Below are 17390 nucleotides of genomic sequence, written 5' to 3'. Positions count from 1 at the left end.
TGAATCTTATTTTTAAAGCTCCTTCCTGCAGTGCAGCACAGCAGACAGAGCTGTGTCTGAAATAATATAACTGGAGATCTCTGCTACATGTAACTGTGTGTGTGGTACTGAAGCAGAGAAATAAGAAATTCAGAATGATTCATATAGATTATTACAGCTCTAAATATCAAACACAAACGTAACTATAACTTATCCAAACAATAGCAATTGTTTAATACAAGTTTAAGTAAAGAAAATTCTTGAAAAAAAAATTTACTTATTCTGCTATCATTGTATTCTGTTTGCTGCCCTCTACTGGCTTTTTTATATGTGGCAACTACACACTACAAACATGTCACAAGATACCTGCTGCCTGCCGCTTATTCCAGCAAAATCTGAAGCCAAACTGAACTCCCAGCTCTAATAGTCAGGGTGCAGCCCTGATGGAATATTAGCATCTGGGTAAATAATAATATACCTCTAATTAAGCTTACAGTCCTTCTAGGCTTGTTTTATACTACAAAAAATATGACAGCTTGGAATAGCAATTACCCATCTGTCCTACTGAACTGAAGACATTCTGAATCAGTGCTGAACAAAGAAAGGAGGCGGGTTCACTATTATTGCGACTGTTAAGCTCAAGGAAAAAAGTGACCAAACTACATGGTGAGTGATGCAGAATCTTTGAACTGAACAGTGATTTGTGATTTCTACCTCCATATCAGAATGTTTTCTATCGTGGCACTGCTGCTTTCTCACCACCGCCCTGCTGCACCCTCCATTACACCATAACACGCAGCCGCTCTGCTCTGCAGCTTTGTGGTAAGCACCTCTGGTTTTCATTCAGTACCACAAGTCCCCTTCTCCTTCCACCTCATCCCTAAATCTCCTAATTCAACTCATTATTCGCTCAATTGGTGGGCTTTAACCCCTCCTGCCTCGGGTCCTATAGAGCTGGTAGTCATTAGCAGACAGGATTTGTGACGGAGCGGAGCAGGGGGTAGCAGGCCCAAACTCTCATACACACACACACACACACACACACACACACACACACACACACACACACATGCAGTGTCATAAAGTGCCTGAAGAGCCTGCGGGGTGTCGCGGCAGTTAAACACATATCAGCCTCCCAGTGTTAAACAGCGGGTCCGTCAGAAGTTGGATGGGAGTCAGGTCTGCTCGGTTAGACGTGGCAAGACCACCCAGAGGTCTGTGGTTCTCAGAGATGCTAGCTGCAGTCTGTGAGCGCTGAGCATCCGTCTGAGTGATGGCTTCTGGGAAGTCTCTGGGGAAACCAAGGCTGCTAATTTGACCCCTCTTTTGAAAGGATTGTTTTGTTTTGTTTTTATTTTGCAGGCAAGCGATAGCCTATAAGAGATCAAACCCATGTTAACTTATTTTACAGTCATTTCTGGATGTAAGATACAAGTTTGCTATTTCTTGGGATTGATTGGGACAAAAGTTGATGAAGTAAATCCAGAGTGAATGTTACAGCAACTGGTAGAACAAGTCCTCCAAATTAAACAACAAAGTAATTTGTTATTGCCCTCCAGGACACATGTTTTCCGCTCTGATGCCCCTGTGGACAAAGCATCATTTGTCTGTGTCTTACAGAATCATAACAAAGCACTGTTAGACAACTAAAAAACTGGTTTCTGATCTGACTCTATGGTTGGAACATCTATAACCAATATTTTCATATTAACAATGAATGCTTTATAGCATCTTTTAGCTCATTGTTTTGGCATTGCAGCCGCCCACTTTGCTGTATTAGTCCAAGCTGACACTTATTTACTGATTGGATGCCACATCTGATCAGACTGATCTGATTTATGACAACATGACTGGAGTTTCATGGCGGAGTGAAGACAAATAACAGAATAAGATCTGGTGATCAGTTCCTAAAAATTAACTTTATGATTAACAGTGGATGGATCACGGGTGGAAGCGTCTCTCCCCCAGGAGAGAGGTGGTGCACAATTGCACACTTGGCATGCGTTCTACATCTGATGAGGACACAGTCACAGTATAAATGCAGATTATTTTTCATGTGCAGGTTTTTGTGAAACAGGCTGCTGCTCTGACACTCATGATAACTGTGTGGCTGTATTAATATTAACACAGCGCACATGTGTGCGGATACAAACTCCATCAGAAGTCTGTACAGCTGTGAAAGCCAACTGACAGGTGATCTTCAGTGGGAGGGACTAAGATGCAAGGAAAGGATGCACGTGAAGGGTGCAGGATGTATATCAGAGCCACAAAGGGTAAAACTGAGGAAAATGGCTTTAAAGTTTTGTAGTTACTGCAATTTTTAAACAGCTTTTTCTCTCTGAAGCATAATTGAACTCTGAAACTTTGTCAAAAGATAAAACAGATATCACAAAGTTCATTTGTAGCTATAACTCAGTTTCAACTGAAAATGTAGGTACGGTGGTTTGCCTTTAGACAGCAGCGTAGGTTTCTGAAGAGCCATGCAAAGCTCTCGTTGTGTCGGCTCTGCCATCACCATTGCGGCAGTGCCTGACTTGACTAGCTCCCAGCTAATCCAAAATTGGGGAAAAAAGTGGAGATGAGGCAGCTGAATGAAGCGCACTAGCCATCTTTACTGATACCCACCTGTCACTGATGAAGGCACGCCCTTAATTATGTAGAATTTTAAGCCTTAAAATAATTTAAATGTGTAAGTCACATAAAATCAAACCCTGCAAAGTTGTCATGAATAGGAAAATTAGAGTTTGACCAAAACAGGCTGGAAACATTTCTGCAGTGAAGTTGGATATTTTAATATGGTGGTCTATGGGGACTGACTCGCTGTTGGAGCCAGCCTCAAGTGGCCACTCAAGGAAATGCAGGTATTTGGCACTTCCATGTTGGCTTCATTTTTCAGCCTCAGTTTGCCACTTGGTATTCACCTGAAGCATCAGAATGAGGGATTTTTGAAGTGTGTTTCTGTTCACAGAGCGTAATCAAATGAAATGGTCATGGAATAGAAAAGGTTTTCAGATTTTTTTGGCCTATGCTTCTGCTGTCTGTGTGTGTGTGTGTGTGTGTGTGTGTGTGTGTGTGTGTGTGTGTGTGTGTGTGTGTATTAGGAAGCGAGAGATTGACAGGTGTCTCGATACCCAAGGCCCCTCAGACAGCTGGGAGGGCATCACTGCAGGGTATTAGGGCTGATAGAGGGATGATGAGAGAACATTAGAGGTGATGCAGGGAGAGGGGGCACAGCTGTCGTTGCTAACTATTATTACCCACAATGCAGCATCAGAGGGGAGGCTGACTGCATAGTGGGCTCACACACCTGTGGCCTCCCACTGTGTTCAGGAGATATGTGTGAATACACTTTCAGATACTCTGTGTGCCTCAAGAACACACACATTACCGGATAGATCACATGCAAAGATATTCTTACTCCACATTCTTAATCCCCACTGAGCATTTTCAATGAGCATTCTTTCAATTCATAGAGTTCACAGCATGTAACCTAATAATGTCCTGTTAGCTGGAAGGACTGATGGAGGGAGGAGGTGCAGATGTGACACTAGTAAAGAGGAAAAATGTGACTTCTTAAGGAGTGATCTCCCACGGGAGCTTTGCCATGGAGAGTGGTGGGGCAGCTGGTGGGCTCGTGGCATGGCAACGCTGTGCGTCAACGCTAATGCACCGACGAAACAGAAGGCAGCGGTGGTAGTCACTCGAGGGGCAACATGGAAACAAACAGTAAACAACAGCAGACATTCAATTAGCCAAATGTTACAGTGAGATTAACAACTGCTTGTCAGGGCTGAGCCTTTCAGCAGATCCTCAGCGAATATGGCTTGTGACATTTCAAGTTGATCAGAATACTTTCAGATGTTGCTGGGGAGGCAGAGCGAGTACGACTAGAAACCGCAGTTGTGTTTGTTTGATTGGACATGTGTGTTTGAGAGGGTGAATTAATTTGATATGAAGTACAGACTGAAACATGGCCATTTTCATCTGTAAAATGTTAAATGTCGCCGTGTGAATTAAAAATGGCATGGGTCGCACGGGGTCAGATTTGTCTTATCCAATCTGGGTCTTTGTCAGGCGAGATCTTCAATACGAGAAGGCAAACAGCTGCTGTGATTAAAAATAAATCACACTCAGCATTTCTCTAAACCCTGGAATAACTAATCTGGACTGGGACATGAAATATACATGAGGGCAAATGTAATGATTTCATCCACCAAAGGATTTACTCAAACACTTTAAACCAAAGTCTGAGAGAGAGGATTGTTCCGCCAGAGCAACATCCAAGCAGTAATGAAGAAGATATTAGTTTAAGGAGTCACCTGAGGAGGAAGTCGGTGTTTGTATTTGGATTCATTTATGCTGCTAAAGACCTAACAGACAATCTAAGTCAGTCATTCCCAAACACTGGTTTGTGACCCTCAGGTGAGCCACAGGAGATTTTAATAAATAAATAAATAAAAAAAATCATTTAAAATGTGAATATTGTTTTACATTTGTTTCTTTATGGGAGGAAATAAAAATGATCTGTTAACTCGGCCTAAATGCAAGTATTTAACGTGTATATGCATGCTTCTACATAATATAAGGAAATGTCAGTACAAATGGTCAGGAACGTTTATTTTGCACAAATTAACACTTTAGAAGATTTATTGTAAGACCTGTTGTGATATGGGTCACAATGGTTTGTCATTTTTAAAAAGTGGGTCACCAGAAGAAAAGAAGTCTGGGAAACACTGATCTAAGTGAAGCAGTGGATGTATTATAGAGGTAGCTAAACTACATGTACTTGCTGTGACAGATTTAGCATCAACATCGGTGGTAATTTTCGAAACATGAAGTCTTAAATTCTACAGGGAAGTAAACAAAAGCAGCGTCTATTTTCCAGCTGATGACTGTGGATTTTGTTGGCTAAAATGATGACCTTTGCTTGCAAATTTCATAAGTGTGACTGGTGAATGTAAGCTAATGCTTGACTTTCTGATTTTTTAATGTTTCCATCTGACACATTTTAAAATGAGAACTCTGTCAATGGTTCTGAAATATGTTAAGTTACTTATACATCGTACAATGCTGCCCTCTATTTTCCAGCAAAAGAAGCCACTAGCTCCAAAGTCCTTTAAAATTGCTAAATGATATCATACACTTATTTGCATATTGATGACGCCATCACAGTCACCCATGTAAAGTTTGTGTTGGTGCAGCAAGCAAGAGAGATCACCAAGCCATATAAAATGTAGACAGAGAAAGCTTTAGCCAAAAAATCACTCAGAGACATAATATTTATTTATTTTTTAAAATCTACAAAGGGATAAAGAAGATCAGAACTTACTTAAATTTATATTTCCACATTTATTTTCTTAATCTTTTAACTTTTTAATGGCACTTGTGAGTCTGTATAGGAACACCTCCAGAGATTCAGAGACAAAGAGGGAGAGAAACTCACTCGCACTTTGAAAAGTCCTATTCCAGAGAAAGATTCAGAGTGAGAGATGTGTCTTTGTTGGCCCATTTTTACTCTGCATCAGCCCACATCCTCCTCCTCAAAACCCCACATAACAAATCCCACATAACAAATCCCAAGTTTAGCCCTGGGAATAAGTCATGAGTTTGGTAAATGTTGTGGTATGTAACACATGTAACAGTTTGGCTGGAGGTGACAAGGTAATGTTACCATTACTCAGCTGGATATTTGCAGCTCACGTTAGACCACACTAAGGCAAAGTTTAATCCATTCCTCCCATGTGCTCCTATAGTCTTAGAAAGACTATAAAGAAGACACTGCTGTCCAAACTCATGAGACGCTGAGTATCACTCAGATCGTAAGCTTGACAGGCCTGTGGTGCTTACTCATCTCCTGAAAGAGACATGTCAGTTCATGGCTTACGTGTTGGACATTCTGAGCATGGTGTTCTGCCCTAATGAGGATGATTTTGTGAAAGTGAGAAAAAAAATCCACCAAAATATATGATTAACAAGTTAGAACGACTACTGCTGATCTGACCTGCAGGGCATCTTGCTGCTGATTGGTCTCTCTGTGCCTGCGTCATTCATGCGAGAATGTGAGGCTATTGCAGGTGTCACACAGCAGCAGTGAACACATCTGAGTGTTCAGTTCAGGTAGAGGATTGAACATGGAACATCAGGGGCCATCGGGGCATCAGCCGTCTGTTCCCCGTCACCCCTCACCTCTCCCTGGGGGCACAGCTCAGTCTCCCTCAGGCTGTGATGATGGGCGGGTAGGAGGTCTGATGAGGCAGGTGTGTGTAGGACAGTACAGCCTTGGGCCGTCCCTGGGTGCCAGCCTCCGCTTTGCCCAGCCCTGATGCTCCCTGACAGAGCTGCTGCTAACAAACTCAAGGCTTAGGCATGTTTTTTTTTGTTTGTTTGTTTGTTTTTTTTTCTTCCAAAACAAACTCATGACCAGATATGTTGATATTCATAGGTAATATTTGCTTTGCCTGCTGGACTTCTTTAGCCTGCTGCATTTCCTGCATACAAAATAATTCATTAATGGTGAGATTTTCATGGCTAACTTGGTCAACATTCTCCTGTCCTGTTTGCTGCACTTAGATATGCTATGTACAAGGCTTGTTTATTTTGAAAATAAAACCACATTTTGAAGATGGTTAAAAGACGTAAAAACAACATATATATGGTAACATCTTAAACCACCACAGGAACATGTGTTATGACCACCCAGTCAAATCTGAATGCTTAAAAAATCGCGAAAAAAAGAGCAGTTTGTCTACTCAAACACCACTATGACCTGAAAACAAAATGAATATTTACACTCTGTCCGGCAGCTTTATTGGACAGAGATGTTTGAGCCACCAGAGCCAGAGGACAGTGACAGGATGGATTTTTTTTCTTCTGCGTTGGGCTGTTGGAACTGAAGTGAACTACGGGGCTGGTTTGGACTGAGAGAGACGGTGATGGTACGTTTGTAACTGACTGTTAGGGAGGGTAAGGGGAGGTGGAGTTTGTGGGGGCTTATATAGTGTTGGGGGACCAAGGCTCCAGCCATGTTTCAGGTCCGCCAAAAAAAAAAAAAAAAAAAAAAAAAAAGAAAGAAATCCTGAAAACAGAAATGGTGAACAACAGCTTAATAGTCTTACACCACAAATCAGTACTACATAGTTCTCAGTCTTTGAATGTTTTCAGTAATTAATTTCTTACATGTATAGCCTCTAGCCTGCTACTGATTGATGTAGATTAGCTAGCTGGTTAGGAAGTGTTTTGCTGACATTAGCTAACTTTCAATTAGTGAAATAGGCTTTGTTTTCCCAGTAAACATTTTGACTTGTCACAGTTGGAAAAGCACAGGTGGAAAGCACAATGATTCTGTTCAATTCAAGAGTCACAGTTAACCATGACACCACCTCCTAACATACAGCAAGTGAGTGAACATGAGCAGAAGGAGGGGAAAAAAAATTGTAATATGAGCAATGTGCAGCTGCACAGTGTGTGATTTCTCCTTCTGCAGATGAGTGAATGTTAAACATCATTTTCTTAAGACAGCCTTGTTCCTGCAGGAAACAAGGAACAATTTACATACTTGTAACTCTGAACAGCTTCCCATTTTCCTTCCAAACCGCCCACTTTTTGAGGATATTGCAATAGAAAGGGTGCTGTGGATCAAATAAAATGTGCAGCTTCTCAACCTTGTTAATTTGTCTCTCGTCCTCCCTACTGACTGCTTCAATGAGGAAGGGAAACAGCAACGTCAAGGACATCAGCAAAGCAAGTGTGTGAAATGTTGCTAAAAGTAGAGCCAGAGCAAGTGTTTTTTTCAAAAAAGCAACATGTCGCTGATGCATGGAGCAGGTTAAGACATCTTCACCGGGAAAAAATGAAACAATCTGATGCCGATCCAGTTAGGAAGTGTTGTGACAGTGAGCCAGCATGCTCAGTCCCAGAAGTCCCTGAAGCAGCTAAACAGAACTCAGCTATCATTTGTTTTAATATTTATACCTGGGCTCTTCCTGCCAAAATGTCACAGGTGTACTTTACTTTTAGTAGTAAATAAATTAATCAATCAATTGCACTTAATTTGTATAGCACCACACACACACACACACACAGAAAATGTAATTATAATGCACTCAATAAAAACAGTACTCAATATTAAAAGACACTGAGGAAATGCTGTATAAATCGGAAACTTTGCAATGAGAATATACCAGAGACAGAACAATTCAAAATAACAAAATAAAGTGATAATTGTGAAAATTCAGGTAGAAAAATAAATTAATAAAAAATCCAAACAGTAGATAAAAAGCAAATGTAAGGTTATGATTAATTAATAACACACTAAAAGAAAGGAGATGTATTGAAGTGAATAAAACCAGAAATAAAGGGTAGGGAATTAAAAGGAAAACAATACATAACATAAAATAAAAGGATATATCAAATAGTAAAATGAGATGAAATGTATAAATAAACAGTCAAACAAATAAAGTTAAAACATAAGTGTTCTTTGTTGTCATCTGTTCCAGAGACATGGACCGTGGTGATGGATTTTTTTTAAATTAGACACATCTCATAGTTGATCTTATCATGTCATGTCTTTACATTAAACACCCAGAGCCTGAAGGCAGCAGCATCTGTCAGTCAGTAACTGTCTGCTTCAGCATTTGTGGCCTTTGGTGAATTCTCATTAGGTATTAACTACATCAGTAGCCTATTGAGCAGCATGTCCTGGTTGAATGGACATCAGTCACTTATTCTCTCTGTCTGTTTGTCTTAATACATCCAAACGATCATTGTGTAGATTTGCAGAGCTTTGCTGTCCTTCCACCTCTGTCTGCCAGTTATTCATTCAGAACAAAGCTAAACAAGAATCATTCAAATATTTACTACTGTGAAAATAAGTAATGAGCGCAGTGGGCACATAGATGAGCTGTGTGTGTGTGTGTGTGTGTGAATGTGTGTATGAATATGTGCATGCGTGTGTGATAAATATAAGTCTGCATTTGTGGGAGTATATAGCTAAAATCGAGATGAGCATGCAGCCTGTACATTGCATTCCCTCCCCAAGAAATTATCATTAAGATCTTATAACACATTTCACAGAAGCAGCACACACACACACACACACACACACACACACACACACACACACACACACACACACACACAACCACACACTAGCAGACATTAACATGGGCACACAGTGTATTCAATATTCATCACCACAAGCTGTCACATAATGGGCTCCTTCCGTTGAAATAGTTAAACAGCTGACAGAGCAGCACACACACATGCATGCACGCATGCACGCACACATATACACACACACACGCACACAGCCCCTCTGCAAAGGAATAAATGACAAAAGAGAAGGTTGTCCGGATTAAACAAGAACTAAATCTTCAGTAAAACATGAATACCTGTACAGAAGTTGGTGCCAGTTCATAAATTAGATGTTGAGAAATGTCACTGAATAAATGGTGTGAGAGGAGAAGTCAGAGGATCACCACAGTCCTCAGAACTGATCCTCAAAAACTGTCAAGATACTGCACTCTGAATCACAAATGTCGACCTCATTGTGGAACTAGAGGAAAGTCGGTATCAGCAAAGTCAATATGGACTCATTCACTGAGACTAAGAATTAGAGGCTGGTCTTTTTTTCTTTTTTTTTTTACGATGGAAGTAAATTTCATTATTCATCTCACATAACAAATAGGATTGTACAGTGCAATATACAGTATATCACATGCACATGGCTTTAAGTTGAATGCTATGTTATTCTCACGATACTTCAGTCATGTTACAATATTATTCTGATTTGAAACATTTTACATTGCAAACATGTTTAGTATATTACAGTATATCGTGACTTATTACATTTGTTCAACTGTAAATGATCAACATTTGTTCTGTCCACTAAAAAGAAAGTTTTGAGGAGCAGCCACTATATTGGTACAGAGAAGTTGTTCATCCTAATACAGGTAAGGAAGTGTATGGAGGCAGTTAAATCATCAGAACACCCTGATATTTTTCATTTTTGAAGTGGTTCAGTTTGTTGCAAATACCACACATGCATTTATGAGAAACTCATGGCTCAAACCAAAATATTTTACTTTATTTCAGAGTAACATCAATATTTCTTTAATATAATATTTACCATGAATTTATCCTAATCAGTTTCTAAGTATTTTTTTTCTTACAGTATGGAAAATGGCTGCCATGATGTCATTTTGTTTATAATTTGGAAATAACTGAAAACTTAACTAATATAAATACAAAATTTCTAAACCCTGAAGTTAAAACATGAAAAAGTCACATTTTGAATTGCTTGGTTTGAATATATAAATAGGAAGCTAATATGAATCAAGACTATTTTCTTTATCTTGAACATAATGCCAGTGATTCTGTTGCTTTATTCTCTCCTGTCTGCACTGGTTGCTGATTGGCTGCAGCTGATCAGTGCGTGATGGTGATTCAGATCATGATTATGATGCTGATCATGACATGACGAATGGAGTGAATAAAAACTGTGCATTAGAGCACAGAGTTGTTCTCTAGTTTTTCATGGGATTGAGGTGCGACAGGAGTAAAAATCCACTCCCCTTTCACCTTCTATCTGAATGTCTGAAGAAACTTTCATGGTAACTCATCAAATAGTTTCCGAGGGTAAAGCACAGAGAGGTTATGAGCAAACAGGCAGAACAGAAATGTTTATCTTTTAATATCAAAATTTTATGCTGCCTCACAGCACTGGAAATATGTCCCACATTGTCCCACACACATACACTTTGTCCTACATTTATTTGTTGGGATCTGGTCACCCTAGAGATGCCGGGGACATGTCCCCACCACTTTTTGAAATGACTGATTTTTTTCCTATCACTATTTAAAAGCATAATTTGTTCTGGAAAATATTTTGCACCAAGAAAATGTTAAATAAGAACACTTTGAGAACTTTTTACTCGCACAATAAGTAAATATACAATGAGTCATGACTCATGAACTCTTGTGTTTGACGTTAAAGTATACAGCATCAAAACAACAAGGCAGTTTAACTGAACATGTAAACGTAAGGCTGATTTATTACCTTTAGCTGACATCATCAGCATTATTCCTTCAGTTGTTTCTATGCTGTCATATTTTGAGGCAGTGATACTGGATATTGATGTCGCTGGGCTGACTGACATGGCCTGTTGTTTTCTACAGTAGATGTAATTTTGGCATTGTTCTGTTTAGTGACACGCTGTTGCAGCTGTGGATGTGATGGATGACTGTTACTTGTGTTGTTGATGCTATTTTGCATTTACGGAGACCAAAGAGCTGTGGGCGCCTGTCAGTAATGGAAGTAGCAGTCTGCTACAGTCATCCAGATGAGTTATCAGGATGAAAACATTGAATTAGAGGGTTTAGAAACACAAAAGTCACCAAAATGTCTGGTTGTTGCATGTACAATTCAGAATCAATAATCCACTGGTCGACTCAAGTTGTACAGGATTACGACAGGATCATAACTGTTTCAGAGCAATTGGCGGCATCTGTGGCTGCTAGTGATAAAAACTGCACGTTTACAAGCTGTTGTTGTCCGCACTTCTATCGCTCATTGTTCATACTGTCGTCTCTGCAGGAGGCTACACCCTTAGATGTGCTGTTGTGTCATTTTTTTTCCTGAGCCGCCATAACTATCTACTTTGATCTCATACCTATCCTTCCATTTCCTAAAACAGAAAATGTTTAAAAAATGTTCTTTTCATAAAAGGCATCACGCCATTACATCTCCGCCACTTTCCAACACAAAGTGACGTCCTTGCGACTGACAGACCAGCACTGCCATCTCTAGCCATGCATGGTTAAAAATACATTGAGTCTGAATCTTGTTTTCCTGTCAGATCCATAACCTGACCTCAGTCATATTTGTAGCATGATGCCAGTTTCTTCTTCACTTTGACTGTGTGAACAGTAGAAGCCGGGAGAAGTTTGGTTTTGTGTACGTGTTCCACCTCAGGTTTCACCTATGCATAAGAAAGGAGTATTAGCTCACCTGCTCAACAACAATACCAGCCATCTCCACTGTCACGCTAAATTAGCCTTCATTGGGCACGTACACACATAAAACGCGTACACACACACACACAGACGATACCAGTGATTGGGTGATGACAGCAGTGATATGACTGCACCCCTGTCTGCTAGGTAACCATGCCTGTCTGTTGATGCCAGCATGGATAACATTCACAGCTCGGCTCAGGAGTCTTTCATCCACTCCCATCTGGAACAGCTAGGACATACAAACACACATACAATCTGCTCACTTTGTTTTTCCAGTGTTTGCCTTTATCTCATTTCACTGGGACGGGAATGATACAGACCCAGAATTAAAATCAGTAAGGGCATACCCGTGCAGTTTCACAGCTTCACAGAGAAGCTTCCCAAGGCAGCTTGTTTGAAATAATGCCCATTTTCATTGTGTCACATAGCAGCTTGTCTGAGTGGGCTGCACCACCAGAGATCTGGGAAAGACTATCGACTGGAAGGCCAGATGATATCATGGCCTGGAGTGATATGTTGTGATCAGTGACTGCTGGAATTTAGCCACAACGTGACACTGGATACGAGCTGAGGTGAGACAAGATAAGCAGGAAAAAATGAGGACTGATAAAGAGAAACAGATGACTGATGTGTTTTTATTATTTCCCAAACCTTTCCAGCTTCAACATATTACTGTCATCATGTCCCAGCAGTGTGGAAAGTAAAAATACAAGTACAGAAAACTGTACACCAAACAATGTAGTGGTACTTGAGTATTTATTGCTACTTTATACATTTCAGAAATATTGCACTTATATTCCCACTTTCAAGAACTCATTCAAGACATTAAAATGACTTTATAAAATATCATGTCATGTTTCAGATGTCTATGGCAGGGGTGCGCCAAAAAGGGCTCATTTTTAACTCTGATTATATTAACAAAATGTCAGATTGTTTGCAGGCTAGCTAAAATGTCAGAAAATGTTACTTTGTTTATTAGCAAACCAAAAAGTTGTTTGTAGTTAGGGGGCTCGGCATAAAGTTTTAATTCCTCTTCCTTGTTGACTTGTAAACTTGTTGGCTGAATTAATGGAGCAATTTGGCCAAATGTAAAAAAGAGACTCAGTTAGTTGAGTCTGTCCTCTGTCCCTCTTAAAGTTCCTTCAAGGAACTTTATCATTTTAAATTGGAGTAAACTTTTAGTGCAACAGAATTACATTTTATCTAGGTTTAGAGTAAAAATGGAACTGAGGGTTAAAGAGAGGTTTTGATTTAATCTTTCTTAATTTTAAGCTAGTTTTAAAGTTTGGGGCAACATAATTTACCATTAATTAACCATGATTTACTGAGGTTTAAAAATCAATCCTGGTTGGTGCCTACATATATAGTTCACAGTTCCAGCAAAGATTCTCAAATGCTTTCATTTAAAAAGAAAATTTGGCATTTATTGTGTGGATGTCATCAATTGAGGCAATAAATTCCTCAGTACTGCTTTACTGAACAAAAAAAAAAAAAATGATGTCACAGTGATGTAGTTGGTGTTAAGGAAGAACTACAGGTCAGGTCAGTTTTCCCATCAAATAACTGCTGAAGGCCCAAAGGTGTAAAATTATTCATTTTACCAAAAAGCAAAGACAAAAAAAACAATTCATCATCATGTCATCTCAGGACCTCACAGATTTATACTACTGACACATTGATGTCTCAGTGTTTACAGCCTAACAATCACAAATTTAAGAATATAAATATACATAAACCACTTTTCTCTGGCAAAAATACTGTTACTTTTGTTAATAATACTTCTGTCCCCGTCTACTCACTGTAAAACAAAATGCTCACATTAATTCAATGTAACAAGTAACAAAAACTTAAAACTAATATTTTTAAGTTTAAGCTTTACTGAACAAGAAATAAATGTTTTCTATTTTGTAAAATTAATCAGTTCAAAAATTTGAGAAAACTTATCATTTCAAGGCAGTTGTCTTCACTAGATTGTTGAGTTTTGAATCAAACACTAACTCTCAAAACTTTGTAAACTCTTTAGTAAACTAAAGAAAGTTTGGCTGACCTATAATCTTCTGTTAAGATAATTTCCTTTTCTTCTTTAGATTAAACTGAATCTTGTGAGTTTAAGAAACTACACAAAAAAATCATGAATTGTTCACAATGAACTATGAACCTGATTTATCTTTATTTGGATGCTTGAAAACTGAATTATTTGGTAAAAAATAAATAAATAAATAAATAAAAATTGAAACTCATACTGAATTAAGTTGCCTTGAAATTTAAGCTTTCTTAACTTTTTTGTTTTTATAGTGTGTTGCAATGAGAGATGTGGATGGATGAAAAAGTTTGCTGCATTTGCTGAAAATATTGGAGTTGGCTTGATCATATACTTTAATATTTTAATTTGACTGTAATCAAAGAGTACATGTAACACTAACTATATTTAAGCTCTGATAACCCACAACTCAAAAAAATATATATAAAATGTGGCAACCGATTGCCTCAATTTTTTTAAGTATCACTAACTTATTTGGGTTTACAGTGCAAATAAAACTTTTAAAGCATGACTTTAATTTGTAATGGAGTATTTTGACATTGGTACTTTTACTTAAAGCAGCTAAAAGGAACTTTCACATTGTGTTGATTTTGGAGGCCCCTGTGGACAAAAGCAGTAGTGTTTCTACCACCATAACCACAAAATATATAACGTCAAAAACAAAATGATCTCCTCCTCCTTCTTCTTTTTAACTGGCTAATGTAACTTTGTTTGGTTGGGAAAATGTAAACACAGGCTGGTTTCATCTAAATCCAACTTGGTGGCAGAAATGAAGAATAATACAGAAATAATCCTTGTTTGCTCCTGTACCTCATATAGAGGCATCAGTAATAAACTGAGACTGCTCATAACCAGTTCAAAAGCCTTGTAGTAGCTTGAAGCAAAGCACTTTTCCCACTGGGTCACTGCAGGTCAGCCATTTTGGTCAGTAATGGGTGTGTTTGAGGGCTGGTGGGTGAACCAACTGAGGAAGTCATAATTACACCTCCACTCTTATTTGTTACCTTTCTCTTCTCTATCTCCTCACTCCTTCACTCTTTTCCTCTCCTCCCTCTCCTCTTCCTGCTTTTCTACTTCCCTCACTCCTCCCACCCTCCCTCCCTCTCTTTCCTTTAACTCGGCCGTGCCAGTCAGTGGGATCAGGCCCGGGCCTCTGAGCCTCGCCTCCCAGACAACTGCAAACAATTAGGGAAATTAGTGGCTCCAGCATCACCATCAGGAGGCCTGCTTGTTTATAATTTAATCGGGGCGCATGTCAAAACAGTCAGAGCTTGAGAGAAACAAGATGCGTCGGCGAGATGAAATTCAAACTGCCAGCCAGCTCAAAATATTAGGACTGTTTGTTTAATAGCGTGCGACCAACTGGGTAAAAGCAAAATGTGGAGCAGGAGGGAGGGGAGACAGAGGCAGAGAGGGAAAATACTAATGAAGAAATGAGGAAAGAAAACAGCAGGGGAAAAAACCAAGATGTATTAATTTAGATTTTTTTTTTATATCAGTTCCACTTTTTGTGACTTAATGCATTTTGTGTTTTGGGCGTCTCTATTTCACCCTCTGCCCCCCCCCCCCGTCTTTCACTTAGCAGTGCTCTGGGAATTTCAAACGCTTGGATCTGTGCAGCCTTTCAAATTCATTATAAAAGCTTTTTGCTAACTAAATAGAGGGAGAGAGGAAGAGAAAAAAAAAAATGCCACATTCATCTCTTAGCCCCCGTCCTCCCTCCTCCCTGCCCCCTGACAATATATAAATAAACTAGAGTGACCTGATTGAGATGTAAAAGGCAGGGAGTTAGCACTGGGACCCATACATTACTTCCCAACATTAACAGTAGTCTACTCAGCCGACACATGGTGGTGGGAGTATGGCCCCTGGGCAAATGGTGAGGTTAGAACTAATGCCCCCCTCCTTTAACCACTCACTTGTGCCCACACCCTTGGAAAGTATGGACTACGGTTGGCAGCACGATGACACTGCCACAAAACTGACATATTTCACATAGACGCTCCTGGATTGTGGTATCCATTAATGTAAAGAGTTATCATATTCAGACCAGTTGCCCATTTTTCCTGCCTAGATTTTCCCCCCGCTCTCAAAATGGTGCCGCCTGTAACCAAAAAAAGAAAAATATTGAAGTGATGATTTGCAAATGCTTTTGAAGCAAATCCAAAATCAGAAATATAAAGGTTTGTCAAACAAAGAAAAAAAAATGATCGCCACAGCAAATAGTGGCACTGATTCATGGGGCCTATGAAAGGTTTTCACATTCAAAATTACCATTATGTTTTTATTATCATTTCTTTATTCATTTGGACTAATTCACACACAAGTGAAGCAACAGAGCAACAAAAGTGACACAAAATGGTGGCTGTCTGTTTTTCTTTTTTTTTTTACAAAAGGCTCCATAGTCAATACTTTTGGGGGCTGCGAGATATGTGAACTATATGAGATAGAACAAGGCTGCAAAGAGCAAAATATATAACGAGGTGGAGTCCTGTAATGAGTTGGTCGATGAAATAAGGGAATTCTGAAATCCATGTCAGAAATCCATATTTATTCCTACCCCTTGTATTTATATGTTTCTTATAAGTTCTTCTTCTCTCTTTGTTTTTGTTTTTACTTATGTATGTATATGTAGTCAAACTGGTATGTATGCATGCATGTACACATATACATATTTATTTACTTAACATTATTATTGGTATCTATCATTTTCTTTCTTTTGCCTTGCCAACATCTTACTGCACTTGAACACCTCACCGTACTCCTCACCTGGACAGATGTTACGGCAAATCCTGGTCTTTTCTAAGTCTGACACTTTTAATGAGTGTTTACTTGTTTAGTTGCACTCAAGTCCAGGATGTCTATGTGATCATCAGTGGTGCAAAGAGTACTGCAAATCTGTACTTAAGTACAAGTACTGTTACAATACTAACATATTACTCACAGTCTCAAAAACTACTCAGAATATTAGTTACTTCTAACTGTTGATGACATCCAGTCAAAGAGGTCTCTGTTTGTTCAAATCTTTAGTTTAAATTTCTCCCAGCATCCTCTCTGTTTTGCTCAGTGCTCACAGTCACCTCTCCAAACCAGGGTCGCAAATTTTCAGTTTTCCTTAACCAATACATAAAATACTAACATTCAATTAATCATTAATAATGTGTAAGATACAAAACACTTTAAGCTTTTTTTTCTAATTTTCTTTTTTTTCTGTTTAGTTTTGTCTTTTTTTTCCTCTCATTTTAAGTTTTAGTTGCCTTATTCAACAAATGGTTCCACCAGACAAAACTATATCAAATGAAGTGCAGTTACTGCCATTTATTGACTATAGATTAAATAATCATGGATACAATTC

This window comes from Lutjanus erythropterus, chromosome 8, assembly GCF_056507025.1.
Source record: "Lutjanus erythropterus isolate fLutEry1 chromosome 8, fLutEry1.hap2, whole genome shotgun sequence".
Classification (NCBI taxonomy): Eukaryota; Metazoa; Chordata; class Actinopteri; order Lutjaniformes; family Lutjanidae; genus Lutjanus; species Lutjanus erythropterus.
Note: the sequence above shows the minus strand (reverse complement) of the source record.